The sequence below is a fragment of the Pleurodeles waltl genome, chromosome 1_2, assembly GCF_031143425.1.
Source record: "Pleurodeles waltl isolate 20211129_DDA chromosome 1_2, aPleWal1.hap1.20221129, whole genome shotgun sequence".
In the NCBI taxonomy this organism is placed as follows: domain Eukaryota; kingdom Metazoa; phylum Chordata; class Amphibia; order Caudata; family Salamandridae; genus Pleurodeles; species Pleurodeles waltl.
The window spans coordinates 831,303,751-831,330,806 of NC_090437.1; positions in this window are offsets into that span (position 1 = coordinate 831,303,751).

The window sequence follows — 27,056 nt, forward strand, 5'->3', positions numbered from 1 at the left end:
TGACTGGGGGTGAGTGTTTGACAATGTTCAGCATTCCGTCCATCACTTTTTGTTTTTGCTTTGTCGCCCTAAGTGGGAAGGGTATGCCCAGACGTGGGTCCCGTGCTTCCTATGCCACTGGATTCAAGCCAGCCTGGCTGATGAGGGGTGAAACCACGAAACCGGTCCCAGGATGCTTGTTTCTGGTCCAGTGAGGACCTGGCTTGGCAGTTCGGTCTGAACTGTTCCCATGAGGAACAGGGTCAAGACTGATTTGCATATGGCTGGGTCCAAACTGGGGTGGCATGGTGAGCAAAAGAACAATGGATTAAACCCAGATCTATGACTGGGGGTGAGTGTTTGACAATGTTCAGCATTCCGTCCATCACTTGTTGTTTTTGCTTTGTCGCCCTAAGTGGGAAGGGTATGCCCAGACATGGGTCCCGTGCTTCCCATGCCACTGGATTCAAGCTAGCCTGGCTGATGAGGGGTGAAACCCCGAAACCGGTTCCAGGATGTTTGTTTCTGGTCCAGTGAGGACCTGGCTTGGCAGTTCGGTCTGGACTGTTCCCAAGAACGATGGATTAAACCCAGATCTATGACTGGGGGTGAGTGTTTGACAATGTTCAGCATTCCGTCCATCACTTGTTTTTTAAGATTGATAAACTACAATTCCCAGAAGGTAAACAAAATAAGCCAATGGGAGAAAAAACGTAGTACCAACACAGCAACCAATCAGAATAACATTCTTGGCATTATGGACGTCACTTGACTGCGAACAGCCCTCTTTTCTTGCTCAGTTAGTCAATCAGAACAAAATAGAGGGAAAATGGAAAGTAAAATAAAAATAGCCATAATGAAGGAAAACAGCTAAGAACAAAAGTTCAAAATCCCAGGATATGGAAAGGCTCCGGAGAAACAGGAACCGTAGAACTTCCAACGATTCCTGATGAAATAGAATCTGAGAAGAAAGAGTTCCAATGGTGATGTGATGAATTATGCAGCAGATTGAGTAGGAGTCGTTGTGGCTGTGAGGGTGGGAGAAAACTATAGTTAAACAGTGCGGTGGCATAACGCACGCCTCCGTGTCTTTAATAAAATAAAGACTTTCCGTCATGAATACTAGGAAAATCTACATTTTATGTCAAGACCGGAGGCTCTTATTATGCTTGCTCAAAGCTCATTATCTACATTAGTAGGGACATTAGCAATAGGTTTACAATAAAAAACCTTGAAAACATTGTCATTAGACCAATCTGCAGGTCTAAGAATGTCCTCCAAGCGGGAGCCCGCCCAAAAGGCTTTGGATGCCATTGCTTCCCTAGAAGAACGGGCCCCAAAAGAAGAAGTATCAATACCCTCCAGGGACATGATCCATTTGACCCAATGAGGTAGAGTAGAAGAAGATACAGGATTGTAGGGTTTCCTGAAGGCGATAAGAAGTTGGGAGACAGAGGAAGTTCTTAGATCTGCAGTTTTCTGTTGATAAATCTTTAAACATTGTCCCACACATAACTTAGGATGGTCAGTAAAATAAGGATAAAAAACTGATGTTAGGTTTGTTTTGGTTCAACGAACCACTGTGAACAGTACACCAGAAGGTTTAAACTGACAAGAGGAAATGTCGAGAGCTTCAACATCAGACAAAAGTTTGATAGAAATGAGACATAACAACATAATGAATTTAGCAGATAACTTTTTCAGGGAAAGCATGTCATTGCCCTACCATGACAAGAATAGATTAAAAACAACATTCACATCCCATAATTTACTATATTTGGGAAGCAGAGGATTAGAGAATTTTACTTCTCTGAGAAATCGACAAACTAATGGATGTTCTGCAACCAGTTTCCCGTTGACATACGCGTGGTTGGATGATATAGCCGATCTATAGGGATTGATGGTGCGATTAGACTTACCTTTGCTAGCCTCTGCTGCTAGGAAATTAATAACGAACGTTACATCTGCTGAAAGGGAAACTATGACTTTTCCCAAACACCAGCTGTGCCATAAAGCCCAAGCTGATTTTAATGCCTTTCTGGTTCGTAGACCCCAGTACTGTTTGATGAATTCTGAAGCCTACTGTGAAATGAAAGGGAAAGGTTGGGGATTCCAGAAATCTTCCAAACGGAGGTGTCAGAAGGTTGTCTATAATAAGATTGAGAGTCTGATTCAGAGGGTCTAACAAGAGGGCCAGAAACACAGGAAGAAGAATAGGAAAGTCTATTGATAGCTCCAACAGAGTAGGCAACCATATTTGGAATTGCCAGAATGGAGCTACTGGAAATAGAGTGGCCTGTTGGTGTCTTGTTTGAGAAAGAACCGTGTTGCACATGAGGAAAGGGGAAAAGGCATAATTCAGTGACGTTGACCAATCTGGCAAGAAGGCTTCTGAGGCCAAAGCTAACAGATCTGAGCGCCAGCTGTAGAATTGAGTAAGTTGAGAATTGAGGCGGTAGGCAAATTAATCTAGGACAAATGGGCCCCAATTGTCATGAATTGACTGAAAGACTGAAGGATGAACTTTCCAGTTGCTTGAGTCGCGAAGATGGCGAGGGTGCCAATCTGCTATGGAGTTCAGAGTTCCTGGAAGGTACTCTGCATGAACTGAAATTTGGTTTGAAAGGATAGGCGAAGAGAGAAGGCCTACTATATGAGCTAGTTGAGAGAACATTTTCTTTAGGGATTGTTGAGCCTTATCCAATGACGCAAAAGTAGAAATGTATTTAATGAGTTCCTTAACGAATGAATCACCAAAAGCAGACCTTCTGTTTTAACGTCAGGGAGCACAGTCACCAAATTGACCAGTTGGAGTCTAATTTGAGTAACGTACCTTTTCGTCATTCATGAGTTAAAGCTGAATTGGCATTGCCCAGGAGGCAAACTGCCCACTAGACCCATAGCGAAAGTTCCTCTGGTTCAATTATATTGCCTTCCAATCTGTCGGATTCCCCAAGGTCAAAAATGCATGTAAGGGGACCAAGAATATCCAAAAGTTTATCTTAGCATGATGACCATGTTTTATCCACCCCTTTATGAGGATCTTTTCCAAACTTGGTGAAAAAGGTCAGAAGAGGCTGATCAATGGAGGGAGTAGCTGTGACTTTTTGGGGGAGGGAGGGACGAGGACGTTCAGACCTTAATTTGGCCCTGGTCTGCTTGTCAAGAGGACAATTTGGTCTGGAAGTTAAATACTCTCGGGCGTGATCCACCAGAGTCCACTCTGTGGAGTTAGGGTGAAAATATGACTGGGGTCAAACATAGGTAATCGCATTGCATCTACAACCAACCTTGGTTTGAAATGTTCTGCTGAAGCTAATCTGGGTTTTTTAACATGAGGAGATAAAAATGAATCGTCGTCATCATTATCAGATACATCATTATCTGAAGCCAAGTTAGCCCCATCGTCATCCGTATCAGGGATGGAAGAAATAATAACAGGGGACAAAATATGTTTTGATTTAGATGTAAATTTTTTAGACGATTTTTCATGTCATTGATCATTATTATAATTATATTTATTCTCCTTTGAAGGAGCCATGTGAGAAACCAAGTCCTCCGCCTTTTGTGAGAGACCTCACTAACTGTTAGTGCCACCTTTTGTAATTTTTGGACTGATTGGTGTCTGAAAGTCGCTTTCTGCTTTCCCCCACAGATTGGGCCAAAATAGTTTTGGACATCATATTCACCACAGAGGTTTCTAGGTTTTTTGACAGTTTTTGAATGGAGGTAAAAACTGCCTGTTTTACAGAAGCTTGTATAAAAGCATTTATTTCATCCTTTATAGAATCAATCTCCTCAGAATCCCGATGTGGTAAAGGAGAACTATCCATGTTAAATGAAATAAAAGTGTAATGAAAAGTCAAAACCAGAGAGGAAAGGGTTACATTGAGGTATGGAAAGGCTGGGAGGATCAAAAAGGTAAACTCCGCCTCTGGGCGGGTCTTACTGAGTCCTGAATTAAGAAGGGGCTGGACTGGGTGTGGCCGAAGGAAGTACCAAAGAAATGCTGAGGAACAGCACAAAGGAGTTTCGTGCCGATATGCTGCCAGAAGGATGTTGGTGAGGAGAGTGCAAAAAACTGTAGCAACGCTCCCCAGTTGTGGCAAATATGGTGACCGCAAACTGAGGAGGTGGTTGCAACTGTTTTAAGGCATGTTGAGGAAAGCGCATGCGAGAATGCGGCAACAAGCCGACTGGGAGAAAACAAGCATAAAAGCTATGCGTTGCTGAAATACAGTAAGCAAATCATATATACACCGAATAATAGTCGAAATATATAACAATATTGAAGAGTAAATGAAATAAAGTATTTAAATTGACTGCGAGCAGCAAGAAAGAGGGCTGTTCACAGTCAAGTGATGCCATAATGCCAAGTATGTCATTCTGATTGGTTGCTGTGTTGGTACTTTGTTTTTTCTCCCATTAGCTTATTTTGTTTGCCTTCTGGGAGTTGTAGTTTATTAATCTTGACTTCTGCTATTAAAATTTGCAAGAAAGGAAACGCATAATAGGAGCCTCCAGTCTTGACATTAAATTCAGCTTTCTGTACACTGAAAATAGCCCAATCCACTCTGATTTTTTGGAATTATTTTATAAAACCAAAGAGATAGTTCTTTAATTATCTCAGTCTGTATTTGCTCCTTTTCGATTACACCAAATTCTGAGTTCAAAAGGTTCTCTTTGGAAGATTAAATAGTAATGCAACTATTATATATGCTCTGGTCCTATTTTAAGCTAATGTAAAAACCATTATCACAGCGGAGGTACTTTACAAATGAACACCAGAGAGCATAGTTACTAACATTTCACCAAGCAGAGCAGCATATGAAGCTGATCAGTGCCATATTTTGAAGGAAGTGGTGCAGTTCTGCACTCTCCTAGCACTGATGCACTTATGGCAGATTAGTGCCAATGCATGCACCATTGAGTCATGGGCTGGGTAGTTTTTGTGCAGAAAGAGATACCTTCCAGCACAAAAACTTTTCAGTGAGGCTATTTTCTCTGCATGTGTGATACACACATCAAAGAGGAAACAGAGAGGAGAAATTCTCCTTACTAATCCAGGCTCAGGTAGGCACATTATATTGGTGCAAACCTATTTCTACAGGTCTTCGTAAATATGGGTTTGCTGCAAAATACATGGGTGGACGCACAGGAAGTCCCATGCATCCATTATGTCACACCTACCTGATGCAAGGTAACGTAAGGGACCACTATGTGCTGCAAGGGACCATTATGTGCTGCGTTACTTTTTTTTACAAATCCACTCAAATCATAGTATGACTTTGTAAATTCCAAAATTGACTTCACACTGGTGCTGTATTGAATAAATAACACAACCCCAATGCAAAATCCTAGTATTATGTCCCTAGTTTTGACTACAGTTTATATACACAGTTTTTGTATTTATGCTGCGCATAATGAGCATATTGCAAGTAAATTGTCCAATTTTAATATTCTTCTTGCTCAACTTGGATAAAGTTATAACTTTGCAAAAAGTGCAATAGAAATTTGGCAAAAAGAGCATCTTAGAAAATGGACCAACATTATGTGATTTGAGAAACCAATTTATCAAATAGAAAGGTAAAAATCAGGAAGTGGGCAAAGTAGAAGTAGATTAGGAGAATAAACATGCTGAAGAATGTTATTTCTATTGAAGTAATTTAATTGAGATAAAATACGGCAGCTAAAGATATGGACTTGTCATTGTTATTGCCATTTTTATACAAATGGCACTTGGATGAACAGTGTAACATGCAGTAAGACTAAATTATTATGCATAAGGGCCAGGGAAGTGTTCCACTCATTTTCTGATGAGCATGATGGTGCAACCAGGCACAGAGAAATGTGTTTTATAATGCAGGAGTTGTGCATGGTGAATAAGGAAAAAACAATAATTTTACCTGAAATCTTCGAACTTTAAGATTTTTTAGAATTTTTGCATTCTAAAAGTTCTCGTGACATTTGTAATCAAGCATTGCACTGCACCACACAAAAAGTCTTGTGAGATACCAGCAGGAAACTGATTCACGTAGACAATTTCAAACTGGTACTTAGCAATATTTTTTAAGTGAGGTGCACACTCACTGAAAACCAGTCATGCACGACACCAGCAAAACATATTCCACTATGAAACTGTAATTTTGCATACAATCACATAAATTATTATATTTAAATGGGATTTGAAAACATTTCACTATGCTAATTTGCATGACTTCACACACTGCTGAATGTGAAGAAAAAGAAATTCCTATTGGAAAATGGTAGGATGTCTTACCTGATGTTTAAAAATGTGCTCCATTTGTGTTGTATTACGTTTGATACTACAGTTGCCCCTGAAAAATGCACTAGCAAATATTGTAATTATGAATTATAAACATTTATAGAGCTTCGAGATGTGTTATTTATGAGAGTTCATTTTAAATGAGCAACCATGTTTGAACGTCTTGGGGTCTATTTACTTTTGGCTCATGTGTCAATGATAGAGGGGTTTTTCTTGCACTTTGGATTTAGCTATCACAAGCCAGCGTGAACTATTGTTTACATTTTTCATGCAACTGCTTCATTTTCAAAGAATGCAGGTAGTTGTGAGAAAAATGCTTCCTGGTAAGTTGTCACATTGTCATGGGACAATGTGTTAGTGTACACCCCATCTCATTTTTTAGATGTTCAAAACCTAACCATGGATGTGTGTTCCAGCATATTGTGTATCAAGTATGAGACACTAGCCCTTAGAAATACTTTCTTTAGCTATGTAGGGTTGTCTAATTTAAGTAACAGGTTTTCCTTAGGATTGCAGTGAGACTCCTTCTCCATAACTGTGGGATTAGTGCTATAATGGTGACCCTATCCTGCCAGAGCCACATGAAATAAAAAAGAGGAAGGGGCCCCAAGGATCCCATACATGGGACCAAAGACAATAAGGAAACGGGGAGGCCGCACAGCCCTTCCCGAGCCATCATAAGTCTCAGAGATCCCCTCCCCAGGTGCTGCATTTTTTTTAATAAGGAGAAGGGGGCCAGAAGCCACTCCTCCCCAAGTCATCTCGGGCCAGGAGATCCTATACCCTGGGCTTGTTTTTAATAAGAGGTGAATGGGGCGCTCACCATCTAGCACTTTGTGGGCCACTGGTGGAGCTCTAGGGCCCCCACTGCCCCAACCGGTTCCCCACATGGTGCAGGAGCAAACATTGGTCCCTCCCACAGGGAGCAGCTGCTTTTTTCACTGATCCCTCTGGGCAGGAGCAATATGCGTTTTGTTTCCCTGCCCACAGGAGTACAGTTTGGAATCAGGCCATTAATCTTTTTTCTTGTGCCCATGATTTCAGATCTTCTGACAGCAAAGATGAATAGTATTTGGATTCATTGTCCAATAATTCAATATGTCTGTATTTAGATGAATCGTGTTTATTGCCTTTTTTAAAGAGTGAAAAGAAATATACTTGCCATGAACAAGGGACTACAGCTATGTTATAACAAGTATGAAATAGAAAATCAACTAATTCTGTCCAATATTTGGGATCTGATTTAAAAATTGCAGAAAGCATTCCATTTGGGGCAGGGGCATTCTATATTTGTTAATTATTATTTAAATTTGGCCAATGGTCATCCATTTAGTTCCTGTCGGTTCATCCTTTGGTTTATTGTCTGCTTGTAAAGTAGTCAAGCCTAATGGTTCCCTACATCAGGGATTAGTGGCTTTCTTATCTGTGGGAGGTTTTTCACTCGTTCTTCTTTCAGATGTCTTAGAACATATAATGAACAAATTCATTTGGTCCAATTATCAGGTGTTCTGCTGTGTTTTGCTTTTACTATTGACCGAGCTGACAAAAATCTCTGGAATGCACTTCTCAGTTCAAAGAAGACATTTATTATTATTTCACCACGAGGTTATGAAAATAAGCACAGTTTACAATGTGAAATATTCCCAGCACATTTAACATGGCAGTGTTGGACGCTATGATAAAATCAATAGGCAGCTAAACTGAAATCAAAATGGAATCTGCAATTGGTGAACACTGAACTACTAATCCAGATGCAAAGTGGTGCAACACAAAGTCAGTGGTCAAAAATACATATTTCACTAGATGCTGTTAAAAATGACAGATGAGCTGCCAATGGAATATGTACTTACATATGACTAAAATACTCTAATATTTCATGAGCAGCAGGCCTTGCACAGATTTAGCCATTGACGTCCTTTATAAGCCCTTTTAGCTTCCCAAATACCTTTTTATATTTTTGTGTGAGTTTTCACTTCCATGAATCCTGCTGGTATACCATTTCATTGTTTATTTTTGATTAGCTTTGTTTATACATTCTCTCTTCTTGGAATGAAGCTCCCAGGAATAAAAAGCATTGTTTAGTTGAAATACTGATAGTGGAATGTGAGAGCCTTTCCTTTGCAATTCTGTCTTTAGCTGTATCAGTAGGTTACAGCTTTCTGTTATGACCAGAGCTAAATTGTGTAACCAATTAGTAATTTCCTATACTATATTTGGAGACAATTTAATAGGGACCAATGTCTGAGTTCTCTGTAGTGCTGCTAATGAGTTTAAACTGGGGGTATTATATTTAGCTATGGTCAGTAGCATTTTTAGGAAAGTGGTCACACTCTAGCCATCATTGATTTTTGAACCCAGAAAAATTATTAGTTAGTTAAATGGAGGTAAGTGTATAGTTCAGGAACGCACACCTCGATTTTGCTATATGGGTAAATGCTGTTGGGGTATCATTGGACATTTGGCCATTAAGTACTCATAGATTCAGGGTATCTAGCTAGGTTTATAGTTTTGTGTATCAATAATCTTCTCTCTGAGGAATAGTAACTTGTCTTTTTTTCAGTTCAATATATTTTATTAAGATGAAGATTAATAAAGTACAAATATACAAGAGTAACATTTCAATAATAGAGTAATATTGATATAATTGTTCATGACAACTCCAATATAACATGTACAAATAAAATGCACTCAATAATATATGCAACTGTATGTTAGATGAATTATAGCAATGTAAAAGTAGAAAGGAATTTTTGAGGAAAGGAGAAAAGAGTGAGAAAGAAAGAAAGGAAGGAAGAAAGAAAGAAAGAAAGGAAGAAAGAAAGAAAGAAAATATAAGTAAAAACTGTATATTATAAGTAAAAAAATATATAGAAGATTAGTTGTATGAAGATGACTGTACCAAAACTTCACAGTTATAAAATAATAACACAGTAAAGTATGAAAATATAAAAACAACAAGCTAAATGCTTTTTTTACATAGAAAGGAATATTAGACAATATATTTAATAAAATACAACTGTAGAGTGATGTAATCTACTGAGACAAAAAAAATCCTAATGAAGAATCTTAGCAGTATTTGACAAAAATGCCGTTAATAGTTCCCATAATGTTTCCCTCTTGTTCGCTAGTAAAGTTGAAGCTAAATTGTAGCGATCTAGGCGGTGATTATGGCACACCAAGTTCCACCACTGCAGATAGGAAACATTTTCAGTAGACTTCCAGTTGGAAGTAATCACCTTGTAAGTGATGGCAACAAGCAGATCTAGCAATTTATTACACCTTTTATTATGAAGCCAGAGATTACTCAGACTTCCTAAGAAAAGTGCATTGATGGAAAAGGAAACCTGGGAACCAGTAATTATTTCAATGGTAGATCATTTTCCCAAAACTGCGTAACCTTGGAGCATGAAAAAAACATATGAATATAGGTTCTGGAACTAGAGATACAACGCCAACAAGTGTCAGTTTTCAGAATTTGTAGTTTAAAAAGGTGAGCTGGTGTATAAAACATTCTATTGTAAAAATAATATAGAGTCTGAGTGAGATTTGCTGGGCGTGCGCTGGAGTGTAATTTATCCCATTTTCGTTTCCTTGTTCCCATAGGTATTTTAAATGTAGGACTATCTATTGAAGAAGTTATGAGGGTTTTATATATAAGTGCTGCTTTGAAGTAGGTTGTGTTGGAATATGGGAATGACTATAAATTAGTTTGGTATAAAGAAGAGGAAGAAAACATTGTTATGGCATGTGAAAGAAGTAGTTTCAGAATCTGGTATTGCTGAATACATGTGGGAGGTAGATTATAAGTGGAGTAGAGGGAACTAAAGGGAATTATGACACAATCAGGAAGAAGGAGTTGGGAGACTATAACAATACCTTTGTGCAGCCAAGTATGCCAAAATACTGGCTTGCCATTATGTAAAAGATGTTTATTGTACCAAATAGGGCTACATAAAAGGTTTTCTCTAGAAGAAGGGTTAGTGATGATATACAGTCGAAATAGGGAGCATCAGAATGAAAGCAATGATGGTATCCAATATTTAAAGGGCTGCAACATATATGAGACAGGTTCATGAAGGAAAGGAAAAATGAAACCTTGTTCTAATTGGTACTATATCTTAGCTTGAGACTGCAAATCATTTAGAAAGCATCCTTGACAATGCTTAATAGGAAATGCTTTATGATATGGGCTAAAATTTGGAAATTTAACTCCACCTGAGTTCTTAGGTAACGTTAAACGATTTAAAGAAACACTAGGTGTTTTCCCATTCCATAAGAAATGCATTAAAATCTTATCAATTGAGTTAAAATATTTCCCATGTATTTTAAGAGGCAACATCATTAAAAAAAATTATAATTGGGAGAAACATCATTTTAATGGAATCAAGTCTTTCCCACCAAGAAAGAAAAAGAGGAGCCCAGTTTTGGGACAGCTTGGTAATTTTGGAGAGCACACAGTCCATTTGATTTTAATAGTGTCTCTGCTGTTATTCCGATATAATATTCCCAATCATTTAATCTTGTCAGCTTTCCATGCCAGACCTGTACCTGCAAATTCAGTTCAAAGATAACATTTATTTTAGGCATTATTTCAAATGTATCTATGTTAGGTTTATACCCTGAGACATTTGAAGACTGATGCCATTGGTCAATAAAATTGGGAAGAGAGGATTCAGGGTTAGAAATGTATAATAAAATGTCATCAGTGTAAGCGGTAAATTTAACATTGACATCTTTATAATGAAAACCAGAAAATTTGTCGGAATTTTGAGTATATGTAAAAAAGGTTCAAATGCTGATTTGAAAAGCAATGGGGATAATGGGCATCCCTGTCGTGTACCGCTTTCTAAGGAAAAGTATGGCAATTGAACTCCATTTACTAATACAGAGGAGAGTGGACAAGAGTATAATAATGATACTGATTTAGTGAATCCTGCACCAAAACCATGCCAGAGTAGGACCTGAATCATAAATTTACAATTGACTCTGTCAAATGCTTTTTCAGCATCTGGATGAATAACACCTAAAAAAGAATGTTTTAATTTGGGGGCTTTGCTGAGAATGTTCAGAAAGACATGTGAGTTATCTACTATTTTCCTGTCTTTAACAAAACCCAACTGTTCCCATCAATTAAATCAGGTATAAACTTATTTATTTAATCTAATGGTAGGTGCCTTTGCAAACATTTTTACAGCCCATATTTATAAGGAAAATAGGGCGATAATTACTACATTGAGAGAGATGTCTTTCTTTTCTGGGGATGACGCAAATCATTGCTTTTGTGAAGGTACCAGATGAATTGCTATTTATGATGAAATAATTAATTAGTTTGAATAATTTAGGACAAATTAGATTAGAGAGTTGAAGGTACAGTAAATCCACCAGGACCTGGTGCTTTACCAGATGGAAGATTTCTGACTGCTGAATATAATGCATCCAATTTTAATGGAGCATCTAAGGCAAATCAATTTGAAAGTGTTTGCACATTGATGGAAGAGAGAAATAGTTACTAATTAGATCATCCAAAGGCATGGATTCTGGGGTGTAGAGTTTGAGGAGGTTTTTATAAAACTCTGCAAATGTTTTCCCAATATCTGTGTCATTTAAAAGAGAATCACCAGGTGAATTTACAATAGATTTAACAGAACTCTTCTACTTTCTCCCTTTCAGATAGTTAGCTAAAGGAGCACCTGAATTATTCTTGCCTCCATAGTATCGCACATTATTCTTTAACAGTGTCCTACATGCCTTTTCTGTTGTGACTTTGTTGATTTGAATCTTAGCAGCAAGTAACTCTTGGAGGACCTTTTTGTTTTGTTTGGAAGTATAGAACTTATGTTCTAGTGCTTTAATAGTACTTCAGATGGAAGCTGATTGTTTCTCCATATTTTTCCATTTGTTGGAAACTTAATTGATAATAAAGCCTCTGGAGCAGCCTTAAAAACATTCCAAATAAATTGAAAGGAAGTGTCACCTCTGTAAATATTATCAAGTATTCAGGGATCCATTCTTTAAATGCGGATATGAAAGATGTATCCAAAAGCAAATAATTATTGAACCTCCATCTAGATTTGAAGGAAGAGTTTTGGGGAATGTCTATATTAGTAGAGACCGGAGCATGGTCTATATTGTGTCACTTGAAGTTTGTTAAAAAAATATAATCTATTCTAGTTTGTGATCCGTGGGGATTCGAATATAAAGTGTATTCTTGAAGAGAATGGTGGGCTAGTCTCCAAGAATCAGAAAGTGCATTATGTTTTATTGTATGAATGAAGGCTTTATGTGCATTGTTCGGAAAGAATTTGGTTGTGGACTTTCAATCTAAAAAAAATCAAATATAGTATTAAAATCTCCTTCTAAGATAAGTTTATCAGTACGATGTTCTAAAATATTTGGGAAATTATTTTCCAAAAACTAGGGTCTGGAGTTGTGAGCCCATAAATATTCATAATAGTATATAGAATATTATGTATAATGACCTACAGACCATCATTGTCAGTCTTTTGCCTGACAACATTAATGTTTAGTCGTTTCTGAAAAAGGATTGCTACCCCATTTTTACCTTGAACTGAAGGAGGAATATATATTTCCCCCACCCATCACTTCTTAAGCTTATGTAAATCTGCATTTGTCATGTGAGTTTCTTGAAGAAGTGCTGAATGACAGTGTGAGTGAGAAAGGTCAGAAAGCACACATTGGCATTTAACTGGGTTCTCCAAACCTTTAACATTCCAAGAAGTAATTCTGAGCGGTGTAACATGTGAAGTCATCTATCTGCATTAGGAGTATTACTTAGTTCCTTGAATACAGACATCAGAAGTTTTGGAAATGAAGAAAAAGTCCTGAATAAAGAAAATAAAGAAACAGAAAGAAGAAAAAAGGGTAAAAACCCTTGGAAAGCATGTTAGAAAAGAAGGCAACTTATGGAAAAGAGATCTTGGTTGCAGAAAGAACCTTAAGATAATAAGGATATATCCCAAAGGATACAGAAAGGGTGGAGAATCACAAAAGATGGAACCGAACTCGACTCCAGCTAAAGAACATCTTAATGGTAATAGTGAAAGTTAAAAAGAAATCACATTATATAAGACACAGTAAAGGACAAGGGTTTAAGACACATAGAACCAAAACCATATCAAAGGACTTACCGGAGTTAACAGAAGTAGGGATACATGACAATCAACAGAGTACCACTACACATGAATGACACTGGAGACAAACAATCCAGAATTGTTGACTCTGGAGAATAATACAAAAATGAAAAAATAATTAAATATATGGGATAATATATAACAGCAAAAAGCAAGAACCATGAAGGAAGTGTAAAGTAAGCTCACTACAGTAAATGCATAGAAATGAAATGTCATTTCGCTGTAGCTCCAAGTTCCATGTCCTCATGGCAATGCTGACGAAGGAAGTCTCAAAGTTTATCAGGATCTTCAAATGAAAAAGATGTTTCCTTATATGTGATCTTAAAGATACAAGGATGAGGTAAGTTGTATCTTATATTCAAAGATTTAAGTTGTGGTCTACACTCAAAAAAACATTTGTATCTGGCAGCTGTTGCATGAGAAACATCTTAAGAAAGAAAATTCTTATGGCCAGACCATTGTAGAAGTTTTATGATTTTAGCTGCTACAAGAATCGACATTAAATCAGTGTGTTGAAGAAAAAGAATAATGATGCCCCTTGGCTTCACGTTTTTCTAATTTACAGGTGATTTTGGACCCAGATGATGTGCCCTTTGTATACTGAGCAGACCATGGTGTTGTAGCTGAACAATAGAAGGTAGCATCCATTGTAAAATTGTGATCATATTTGGTCCTTCTGAGTTCTCCAGGACACCATATAAACAGAGGTTATTCGTTCTATTTCTGTTTTCTAACTCCTCCGTGGCCCGCTTGAGAGACTCAATTTCTTTTAGTGTGTTCACATTTGTAATGGATTGTTCAAGCTCAGTAATCCTTTTTTCTGTTGAAGTAATACGCTCGTCATGAGAAGAAAATGTATCATCAATCCTTAGAAGCGAGGCGTTGGTTTCTACTACAAAGGGCTTTTAGGTTCTAAGCTCTTCCAGAGCATCATCTAAGGTGAAAGGTGATGGTGACTTTGGAGGTGATTCCGTGTCTTTTTCATGTTGATTCACTGTGGTAGTTCAACTTCTTGGGAGTTGCACCAGAAGATGAGGGCAAGCAACCTGTTCCAATTTCTGTTGCTCCTTCCATTATAATTGGCAAAGATTTAGGAGGAAAATTTAACTTTTGAGCCTTGGAGCAGGCACTACTCCTAGGCGAGAGGTAAAAAGAGGATTCTTTATCTCTTGGCTTTGGCGGTTTGCCCATAAATAAAATGAGTCTATGTTAATTTATGAAAAAAAAAAAAGCTTTGTCTTTAAATTAATAGAAGAACATTTGTAGTTAATGTAGATAGAAGCAATAGTACCGTAAAGCAATTATAAGTAAATGCCTTACCAGAATTCTGTGCATATAAAAATTGGAAGGCCGGTAAACAAACTGTATTTCACCTAAGAAATTCTAACAGAAAAGCTCTTCACATTCTGTAAGCTAAAGCAGCCTCCGAAAGCAATGAAAATGAGTCAAATAAAGGTCATTGCCTTCCAACACAGAATTCACAGCCAGAACATTCAGTTTCCACAAAGAAAAAGATGAGAGTCATCCATTCTGTCACACTGTTTACCTCAGGAATTCCTGCCGGGCAATAAAGATGGCGGCAGAAGATTACGTGCATTCCATTTCCCTGCTTTTATCTGAAGACTTTACACCTCCAAGGATGAAACAGGGACATCAATAGAAGGACAACACCTTCTGATTTCAAAATCTGAACTCCAGAGATAACTACCTGGAGTCCGTGCATCGTCGTATATAAAGAAAGCACAGGCCGGCCGGGAGGCTCAAAGTCCGGTGGCCATGTTTTACAGCGCTTGCGACGCACTCCTCAATAGTAACTCATCTTGAATGTTTGAAATTAGGTTCTGACTTGATCTCAATAAAGCCCATCCTCTAGACATATCCCCTTTTAAATAACTTTGCTAGACACTGCACTCTAAATATAGCCTATGCTTTACAAGCTTCCACACATCAGCCCATGCATGAAGGTGTAATGCATTTATCAATGAAAGTGTAATCATGTTCACCTTACTGAAAGTGGTGGCACAATACAGAAATTCAAAAATACATACCAGATCTTCCTGTTCTAAACTATTATTCCTATCAAAAATAAAATCAATACATTGTACATTGTGTATTTCTGATTTCTGGAGCTTAAAGATTAATCTGCATTAGTTCCTCAATTAAGAATGAGCACTATCCTAATATAGTTTTATGTGGACAGCAAAATAATTTACATTGAAAGAGGTATTTGAAATGAAGATATACTGGGTGCCTGGGACCAAATCAATTGGATGTAATGAAGAACAGAAGGAAGGCCTATGAATGTAACTGAAGGTATGTACTTGTCTAGTGAAACTTGAAAGCAATTCTATGCTGTTCTGTTTGATGATTTTTTCATAGTGATCTTCTTTGAACACAAAATAATTTTATTGAAGCTAAAGATAATCAGGTACTTAAAAAACGAGTTGGATGATCTTGCTTCACGTTATTTCCAGGAGGTAATATTTCATTTTAGAATTTAATGCTGCGGGGTATGAAAGGACTAAAAAGTAGGTGCAGATGAAAAGACTTTAAGGTCGATGATTTTTTCAAATGTATTGCACATTATAAAAAGTCTCAGTTGGGTTTGTATTTTCTAACTAATAAATATGTTCTTCTATCACTGATGATAGCAGAGAATGTTTATTACTTAGAAAGAATAGAAAAAATAAATCCAACTGAACCTCTGTATAATGTGCAGTACATTTGAAAAAGTGATATTGCATGAGTGAAAATAGGAATGCATAAGGTTTATGTGTACATGAAATGGGCACCCCAGGCACAATGTAAGCATTACATAAGTGATCCTGTGCATGAATCACATCTCACTTGTGTTTTGATGTGTTATTTTGAATGTCATGGTATTAGAGTGCTGTTTTAAATTTGATGCTGCCCGCACTACTACCACGGTTTAGAATAATGTCTTAAGTAACAATAATTGTGGAAAAGACTATGAGGTACAGTCATGATTGCCGTTTACATCCTGCAAAGCCACTGTGGCTGGCACTGGAGGAACACGGCTCAGATGAGCAAGGAAATCTTCAGTGATGTTGAGATATATATCTTAAAATACAGTATATCATGAGGCCAAATTCACAACAGACTCTCATAACTTTGCACACAAAAATCTTTGACCTCGTATAGTGCAGATTTATGACTTCTTGCAATTCACAAAACTTTCCTAGCTCATGCCTTGAAAGGTCCACCTGTCAACATTTCCATGCGTACATCAGGGAAGGTTTTGTGAATTCCTTAATACAGACTTCTGTTGGCATTTGCACTTGATGTATGATATGTTGTGCACCTACTGAAAAGCCCGAATTTTTGTGCAGTACAACATTTTTGTCTATGTTTTCCATCAGAGGGAAATATTTTACACAACGAGGAAACCCCTTGCCGTACAACCACACTCTGGAAAATGATTTATAGGAGAAAATATCCGGCCAATTCCATGGTGGGAAGGGGTTATTGAGTAGTTTACAAATACTCACAAGCTAACAAGTACTCATTCTTATGACTAGTTAAGCTCGGGAGCTTCCCACACATTGGATACATGCTGCCTTCTACTCTACACATGCAATGTGTGGGTTTTGGAAAGTGAAAACAATTACCATTCTTAATGTCTGTCTCTAGGAGGTAAGGGGCAGATATAAGAGCCCCTAGCACCACCTTATGGCCACCATAGCATCATTTATTTTATGCTAAGGCAGCGTTAAAGTGGCATTTTCCCCACACCTTATTTACAAAGTAGCACAATGCATGCATTGTGCTGCTTTGTAAACCCTTGCGCCACATTATGGCCCTCATTTCAACATTGGCGGTATCGACTGCCTACCACCATGATGAAGGGTGGCAACATACCGCCGCCGTGGCTACCAGCCGTCTACCGGTATCATGACCGCTGATGGTATTCCGCCACAATGCTGGCGGAACACCGCCGACGGTCACAGTGGCAGACAGCGCTAAGGCGGTGCTGCTGACAGCAGCACCGCCACGCCAGCAAAACACCGTCGACCGTATCAGGAGTAAGGATATGGCCTGCCAGGGTTTTGCTGGCAGGCGCTGCTGCTGACAGCAGGGCCACGAACCGTCTGCAGCCGGAGAACCCCCTGCACGCAGGTAAGTTGGGTTCTCTGACCGGAGAGTGGGGTCGGGGTGTTGTGTGTATGTGGGGGGGTTGTGTGTATGTACTGGTATGTGTGCATGCCGGTGTGAGATGCGTAGGATGCATGCATGAATGAGTGATTGTGAGTGTTGTGTGTTATGAATGCATGTGTGTGACACGGTATGTTGGTGTGTGTTGCGGTGTGTGGGTATGTATGTGAGCATGCATGGGTGGTGGTGGGTATGCGTGTCTGCATGTGTGTATATGGGTGCATGTGTGGGTGCGTATATGTGTGGGGCAGGAGCGGGAGGGGAATGGTGGGGGTATAGAGGGCTGGGGGAGACCACCTATCAGTGCCAGGGAAGGGATTCCCTGGCACTGAGAGTGCCTACTGCCATGGTATTCTTGGCGGTATGTTTGTCATGAAAACCATAGTGGTAGGTTGGGTCATAATCCCAAGAGTGGGATTGTGGCAGCCGCCGGGCTGGAGACTGAAGTCTCCAGCCCGGCGGCCGTTACCACCCTGGTGGTCGGTGTGTTAAAGTGGCAGTTTTGGATGGCGATAACCGCCATGGTCCAAATCCCATTTTTTTACCTCCAGCCTGTTGGTGGTATTACCGTTGTTTTAACACCGACCGCCAGGGTTTGTAATGAGTGCCTATGTCTGTACCAGGCGTAATGTATGGAAGGGGGAGTTCCCCCATTAGGGGAACCGAAAAAATGGTACAAGGAAATTTAAGAGATTTCCTTGCACCATTTATTTGGCACTTTTAACGCCTTCAAGGGACTTGACCCAGAATTACTGATTTTTAGCATGCATACTCACATGATGTAAAGGGGTGAGACGTGATGCAAAGCAGAACAAACAGGAATTTCACTCAACTACCGCCTGTATTAGTATTTTTGTGTTGATAGCTCACACAACCAAAGCACTGGAACATCATTCCATTATCTAATATGAAAACCCAGATAATCTATGGAAAGCCTGTAGAGCAGAACACAAATAGCTTGGATATTCCTAGCATTCCATGCAAAGCCAAATCAACTAAAGTCACATATGTTAGAGCACCCTAGCTTTGCATGTTAGAAATGCGGTTTCTGGGTGACTAGTGTTTGCACCTCAGCCAGGCAGAACCCAGCACTCTGGTCAGGGCAAGCCGGTAACACACCAAAGATAACCTGAGCTTACCCCCTGGTTACTTGGCACAGAACAGTCAGGCTTATACCCTGAGGTGATGACAGCTCAAGGGACAGATTTACTGATTTTTAGGATGCATACTCACATGATCTAAAGGGGCAAGATGATGCAAAGCAGAACAAACAGGAGTTTGTGCAACACACTCACACCAGTGACACAATAAATACACCTCAAAAGAGACTCCACACATGCTTATAAGAAAATATGGTTTATATATTATTATATATACATCACAGACAAAAGACATCAAAGGTCATTGACACTGAGCATCCAATACAGATCCTGCATGAAACAAGAATCTAAATTATATGTGTCCCAATATCAGGGTATAAAAATGTAATAGTTGGTTGGGGAGAACACTTAAATCCCCAGATGCCATCATAAATACACAAATGACCATAGGTATTGCAGTGAAAACACATGTACATTAGGTATTGCAGAAGTATCATGCAAACAGTCCTATGTGTAGCAAAAGTAAACACTTGTTCTAGGAAGGAAGATAGAGCCCTGGAGCACTTATGCCCCTATTAGATGCTATACAGTAGCTTCCATAAGACCCCTGAAAGGAATGTGCTCCAGTCCTAAGATGCAAGGTACAGGTGGCCTGCACTCTGCTTAAGTGGTACACAGTAATTCTTTTGGTGTGGGGCTCCTGCAGTGTAAAGCTTTGATGGGGGCCTTCATCAGGTAAGTAGAAAATGGCCTAAGAGCACATGCCCAAAGGTGCGGTTCTTGAGGGCACCCACACACTGCAGCGCCCTCCAGGAAGACTTGGCTCAGTCTCCCAAATGTATGGTACAATAAGCAGCTCCCATGGTAAGAAGTGGGGTAGGGGCACTCAAGGATTCCTCTCAAGGATGGTCCCAGCAGTCACTCATCTCTCCTAGGTGTTGGCGGCCTTCTGGGGCAGCATCCACACTCGATCAGACGACACTCTGGGTGTTGAGGCTAGACTCCACTGATGTCGGTGCAAACCTCCTTGTCTCTGAGCGGCGTGTGTTAGAAGCTGCAGGCCTTGCTGGTAACTTTGCTAGGCAGGGCACCACCAGGAGAGTGTAGGTGGCTGTACCACCCTCACTTCTTTACCCAGCTGGTGCTCAACCCAAACCAGAACGTTGGGTGGGGCAGCTCCTCAGGCCACACTACCAACCTCAGCAAAAAGCCAGGAATCATGGGCTGCGCTCCCCGCAGTAGTGGCACAGGGGAAGTAAAAATGAAGAGTACTCACAACACACTAATTTAAAGAGACTGTCAGCCTCAGAACCCCACTGGCGTGGGGACTAAGGGGTTGTAAGCCCATGGAGAATACTTGCAGTTGCAGGCAAAGCAGGCAGGCCAGCATTTCAGGTCATTCATGGTGATTCCTCCTGGTAGTCCCACAGGGTCTGGTGACCCACAGCCAAGAAGCAGCTAACAGCAGGGCATCAAGCAGAAAAGCAATCCAGGTGACAGGGCAGCAAAAGAAGGTCCAGATGAGTCCTTTGTGCGGCCCAGTAGTCCTTCTGACAGAAGTTCAGGCCCAGTTCCAAAAGTGCTCTACAATCATGGAGTCAGGTACCCTCTTCTTATTTTTAGAAATGCCTTTGTTCAGAGAGTAACTTCAAAAGAACCCTTTCAAGTGAGTCACAACACCCTTTCAGCCCATCTCCAGACATCAGTAGGGGGTAATCAGTCCATTGTGCAATGGCAGGACACAGCTTATTCACACGTAAGGTGTAAACAACCCTCTCCCCAGCTCAGGATGACTATCAAAATGCAGATGCCTCTTCTGTCCCACCCAGCCCCTCCTGTGTGATGGCTGTCTTGAAAGTATGTACCAAGTGGAGCTGTCACTCTGCCCCAGACATGGATTGGAGTCAGGCTGCAAAGCACTAGACTTTTAAGAACTTTCTAAAAGGAGCATTTCTAAAATAGTAATGAAAAATCCACCAACACCTGTAAGCATGATTTTTCACTACCACTCCAAACATACCAAAAATGCCCACTCTACTTCTCGCAGATCAGAAATTACCACTCAAACATATAAGGGAATTCCCAATGTAAACCTATGAGAGGAGTAACACTCACAGCAGTGGAAAATAAAATAGGCTGTTTGTCACTACTAGGATATGTAACACATGAATATGTATGTCCTACTTTTACATTCAAAGCACCCTGCCCATACGGCTATCTAGATCCTACCTTATGGTTGATTTAGGAGTAGTAAAAAGGGAGTTTAGGCCGTGGCAAGTAACTTGAATTGCCAAGTCAATGTGGCACTAAACTGCGCACATAGGCACTGCAGTGGCAGCACTAAGACAAGGTTTGGAAGGCTACTTCTGTGGGTGCTGCAATCTGTGTTGCAGGCCCACTAGTAGCATTTAATTTACAGACCCAAGGTATATGGTATACCATTTTACAAGGGAGTTACAGATAAATTAAATAAGTCAAACAGGTGTAAATCAATCATATTGAGTTTTAGGCGAGAGAGCACATGCACTTTAGCACTGTTGAGCAGTGGTAAGGTGCCCAGAGCCCTAAAGCCAAAAAAAGAGGGTCAGAAAAGTAGGAGGAGAAAGGCAAAATGTTTGGGTATAACCCTGCAGAAAGGACCATTTCCAACAGCATGTAATCCAAGCATCAAATGAAAACAGCCACAAAAATGAGCAAAGATAATTTGCATGATTTTTCCATGAGTACCATATATAATTTCTGCAAAATACCTGTATTTCACAATTTACTTTTAGGCAGTTGTCTGCCCATGGGATATGTACTGGAAGTTGTGCCATAAATACAAAACTTGCCAATACATATCCACTTGCCTTTGTACCATAAATTATGTTTGTGATCAAGTAACCAAGCCATTTTTTTGCATTAGTGTGTCTGATGGCCTCTTTAGCACATGATGTATAGCACATTAGGCACATGGAAATTTGGAGGGCTCAGTTGCCCAAATGGCATTGTGTTGCGTCAATCTTGGTTAATCTGGACCTTGTTCTACTTGGGTCTAGTGCATTCTAATGTCTAATTACTTACCAGTAATCTTCATTGCTCCTGGTCCTTATTGTCTTCATCCCATTTTTTTTAAATGAGCTACTATTTCTGCTCACAGAAAACAAAAACCTGAGGAATGTCTATAATAATGCCCAACCCCTCTTGCTGGGGGCTACATAAGCAGTACTTACCCAGCATTCCATCTGAACTACCAAGCACACCCAATGAAGGCCGGTAATTTAGGAGGGTAGGTGTTAGGGGTGTGAGGAATGGGACGAGGAGAACAGGAGAGGGAGCAACGAAGATTTACTGGTAAGTAATTAGACATTATTCCCTTGTCCTCATCTCATTTCTTACACATTAGGTATTTCCAAGGCATGGAACAGGCCTTCATAAACTGGACAGGACAGGAAACATAAATCAAAACAGAGAGACCCACTGAATGACTGCAAAAACCGATAGTGATTTATTCAGATACAACAGAGAGGGCACATCAGGAAATCACAGACTGCAAAACCCCCAAAACAAAGTTAGTATTATCACCCATTATATTTTGCCAATGGTAATGTTTCACAAATGTTTTTGGAGTAGCCCAAGTGGCTGCCCTAAAAATCTCTGAAATGGAGACGCCCTTCAATTCTCCTCCAAGTAGCAGCTATCACCCAGTGGACCTTCCCTAAAAACACAGCTTGAGAAGGAGTACTGGTCAAAGAATACGCCAAAGTAATTAAATGATTTACCCACCTGCTGATGGGCAAAGAAGAAGCCTTTGCCCCTTGGAAGAGGACCCAAAGGAAACAAACAAAACTTGTTTTTTACAAAAAGACTGAGCCCTGTCTAAATAGAGAGGCAGCAACCTTTTGACATCCAATAAACCCCATTAAAGATCCACTCACCTTCAAAAGTCAAGACAGGAAGGATCACCTCCTGATCTCGATGAAACTGGGATGTCACCTTAGATACAAAGGAAGAATCCAAGCAGATGGGCACACAATCTCCAGAAAATTACAAACATGTTTCCCTTGCCATAAGGGCCCCTAATTCACCAATCCACTTAGCTTAGGCAATGGCTACCAGAAAGACAACCTTAAAAGTAACAAACTTGATGTCAACTGACCACAGGGGTTCAAAAGAAGGGGAAAGCAAAGCCTTCAGAACCAATGGCAAATCCCATAAAAGAAACAAGGGTTTAACTAAAGGGTGTGAAAGAGAACAAACTACATAACAACCTTGATACCAAGTCATCAGCATCAGGCAAATTATACCAAGAAGACCTGAATACCGGAAACAGCCTCCCACTGAGCCCTCAAGGTTGAAACTGCTAATTGTGTCTCCAAACCTACACATAAAAACTGCAGCACATTACTCAGCTGACAATCCAGAGGAGACAATTGGAGGGCCTCACACCACCTGCAAAAACTACCTCATGCAGCTCATGGGATTTCAAAGTGGAATGCTTTCTGGGCTGCTGAAAAGTCTCCACTGTCATGACAGACCCTTCTGATACAAGCTCCTTCTCTTAACTTCCACACAGAGAGGTGCAACTTCTGAAGAGACAGGAAAGAAGAGGCTGTAAGAGGGAAGGGAAAGCAAGGAATCATCCACCGCCCCTTGAGTGTCAACAGCCTAAGTCTGGGAAATCATGATGGCTGGGCCAGATTGGAACCACCACTTTCATCACCCTGTCTTCCCCCATCAGCCGACTGAGCAATCTGGGAATCAGCGGTACTGGAGGAAAAACGTACAACAGCCAATCCAGCCAAGGCAGAGTCAGGCATCCACCCCACAAGCCCTCTTCTGAGGAATGCAGGAGCAGAACATGGGATCTTACGCATTGTGCTGGGAGCCAAAGAGGTTGAAAAAGGGTACACCAAAGCTGTCACACAGCTGATAAAATACAACTCTGGTTAAAGCCATTTCTTGGCAAGGGGGAAACACCCGACTGAGGGAATCCACCATACCATTGTCAATTTCACTGATGTAAACTGCAACTAGAAATTGCAAGTGAAGTTCCCCTCACTACAAAATCAGAGTAACCACAGCATTCAAGGAACTGGAACACCTCCCCCCTGTTGTTCAAGTAGGCCACCATAACTTGGGTGTCCGACCTGACCACCAGATTGTAGCCCACAAGAAAAACCCTGTAACCCATCATTGTTCTGTACACTGCCATGAATTCCTTCCAGTTGGAGGAGGGTCTGCTTTCCATCAGGGACTATCGACTCTGCATCAACTCCCCTTGCATAGTGGTACCCCAACCATAAGAGCTGACATCTGTTGTGAGAATCAAGGGTGGATCCTGTTGCAACACCACACCCCTGGAAAGGGAAGGGAATCTGGCAAGGTCCACCACCTCAGGGACCTGATGGAGCCTTCCATCACTGGAACCATAAACTCAAAGTGTGCAGACTTTGGATCCCAAAAGTAGTGATGGTATTACAGAGGATGAAGATGATAATGGGCCCAGGGGACCTTGAACACCGCTGCAGCCATGTAACCCAAGAGTTTCACCCATTGCTGGACAGTAAGGGATGGGAAGCCATCACTGAAAGAGACATTGACCTCAACACAGTAGACCTGGCCTTTGGAAGAAACACTCGGCTCAGATCTGTGTGGAAATGGGCCCTGATAAAAGTCAAATCCCATAAGGGGGACAAGTGGCACTTCCCTTTGTAAAGTAGAAACCCATGAGCCTGAATCAGAGAGCAAAACTGGACCAGATCATGATGCATGTGTCCCTTCGTTGGAGCTTGTAGTAACCAATTGTCCAAGTAGGGATGCAGATGAATTTCTTGCTAATGGAACAAGGCTATTCATGGAGCAACCACCTTTGTGAACACCCTCGGTGCCGACTTGAGACCAACGGGCAACTGGAACCTGGAAATGAACCTGGAACTGGAAGTGCCTGCCCGTTGATGCAAAACCTGAGATACTTTTGGTGATAAGGGTGGATTGAGACATGAAAATAGGCATCTTGCATATCTAATGTACACATGAGGTGACCCTTGAGCACCAATGGAATCACCCACTGAATTGTCTCCATCCTGAAGGGAAGGGTCCGGATAAACTTGTTGAGGGCTTTCAGATCTAGCACCATCTGAAAAACCCCTGTCACTTACAGTAGCAGAAACACAATGGAATAAAATCCCCTGCACTTCCAAGATCGTCTCCTTTTGTAGAAAAGGCTCCAGCCAGTGGCTTTTCCTTGATCAAGGGCCATGGAGTAGGCCTGGCCCTGGAGTCCTTGGGCAAAGAGACAAAATCTATTCTATAGCCCACTCGCACAATTCTCAGAACCCAAGAGTTGGAAATAGATGCCTCCCACTCTTGAAGAAAATTGCAAATTCTACCACCAACTACCATGTCCTGACCTGCCACCATACCCAGGTTTATGGGGATATTTTGCCTTTTTGTCCCTTTCCCGTCTGGTTTGGAAACAGCCTTGAAACTGAAGAGGCTGTCTATGTGATAGGGGATGAAAGGAAGATTTATGCTTGACTGGCTGCTTACCAAAAGCTGGCTTTATGAGTGAAGAGGAATGGTCCTTCTCTTTAAATAGTTTTTGGAACTTATCCTCCAACTCCACCCCAAACAACTGATTACCCTGAAAAGGAAGCTGAACAGCTGAGGTCTTCTGAGCTTAGTCCATGTGCCAGTCCTTCAAGACTACATTCCAACTAGCAGCAATACATGCACCCCCAGAGAGGGCTGCGGCTCTCACAACATCAAAGGAAATATCAGACTGTAGTCCACTTGCTGTTCAATTTTTCCAAAATCCCAGAAAAGTCTAAAGAATCAAACACAGACCTAAACAAAGTCTTAATGTCTGAAATTAGAGACTGAGCCACAAAAGTCCTATAAATGTCTACCCTCAGAGCCACAGGGGAACCTGAATAAACTTTCTTTAAAGCAACATCAATCTTCTTATTAACAGCGTCCCGGATAATGGCATTCTCAGCCAAGGAAGTCCTACCAACCAGATTTGCCACAAAAGAGACAATAAGGGTTGGGTCTGGCAAAGCCTGTTGCATATTAAGATTTGTCCCTGCTTTGGACCTTCTCTGGGGCCATCTCCAGCAGAGTTACATGAATCAGATGTAGGGGCCTTCTCAGGGGCCATTTCCAGCAGAGTTTCACATATCAGACATTTAACCGGGTCTCATCACTCCCCCTGCCTCATTTGGAGCAACAAGGAGAGGAGAAGAAGGAATCAGGAGCAGAGCCTCCACATGTCTCCTCTTCCTAGAATGTTTCCCTGTAACAAGCTAGGCTAAAACAGGCCAAAAGAATCACCAACACTGCCAATGCAAAGGAACACCGTTAAGTGGACTTACCATACCAGTGACTGCTTTGAACTCCCCTCTGCTTTCACACTGGGAGATCAGAAGCAAAATCTGCATGCGCGCATTCGCATGTATTCTGTGTGCGTGTGCTACATACCCCGGAACAGATTTCCATTGACGCACGGAAAATGCTTTAACAACACTTCACCATTTTCCTCTCTGTGAAAACTGCCAAAATGCTCCGCCCATTTCACTGCAAGCCCCGCAGTCAGGGAAACATGCTACTTGCTGTCTCTGTGCTCCCCCCTCAGCTGGGAAATCAGCTGACCCATGTCTGCAGTCCACAGGCCAAAAGTCCTCTAGCCCAGCAGAAGCGACCCCCATCCTCGTCCTGATCCTGTGTTGACAGAAAAAAAGAACAGATATAATGCTTGGTAAATACTGCATATGTAGTTCCCAGTAGGAGGCTAGTATTGCAGGCATTCCTCTGTTCTTTTTTTATGCGGGCAGAGATAGTTATCTCATTTGCAAGGAATTGAACGATGACAAGGGGACCCTGGAGGTAATGCCCTTGGGTAGGGTTTGCGCTATATCAAACTGAAGAAAAAAATAATCACTGGAAGATAATAATCAATCACACTAGGGGGAAGCATTGTTTCTGCCTATATTCTCTTCTCCATTATGCCTAGGTTTGAAATAGGACACATGCTCCTGAGCAGAAGGGCAGCTTGGAAAAACATTTAGGGGCATATTTATACTCTGTTTGCGCCGGAATTGCGTTGTTTTTTTTTTACGCAATTCCGACTCAAAACTAACTCCATATTTATACTTTGGCGTTAGACGTGTCTAGCGCCAAAGTCCATGGAGTTTGCGTCATTTTTTAGCGTGGACACCTACTTTGCGTTAATGATATGCAAGGTAGGCGTTCCCGTCTAAAAAATTGACTCCGAGGCATGTGCGCCGTATTTACACTCCCGGGCAAAATTCACGCCCGGGAGGGGGCGGGTCAAAAAAAATGACGTACGGCTGCTTTTGTGCCGTTTTTTAGCGCCTGGTCAGGGCA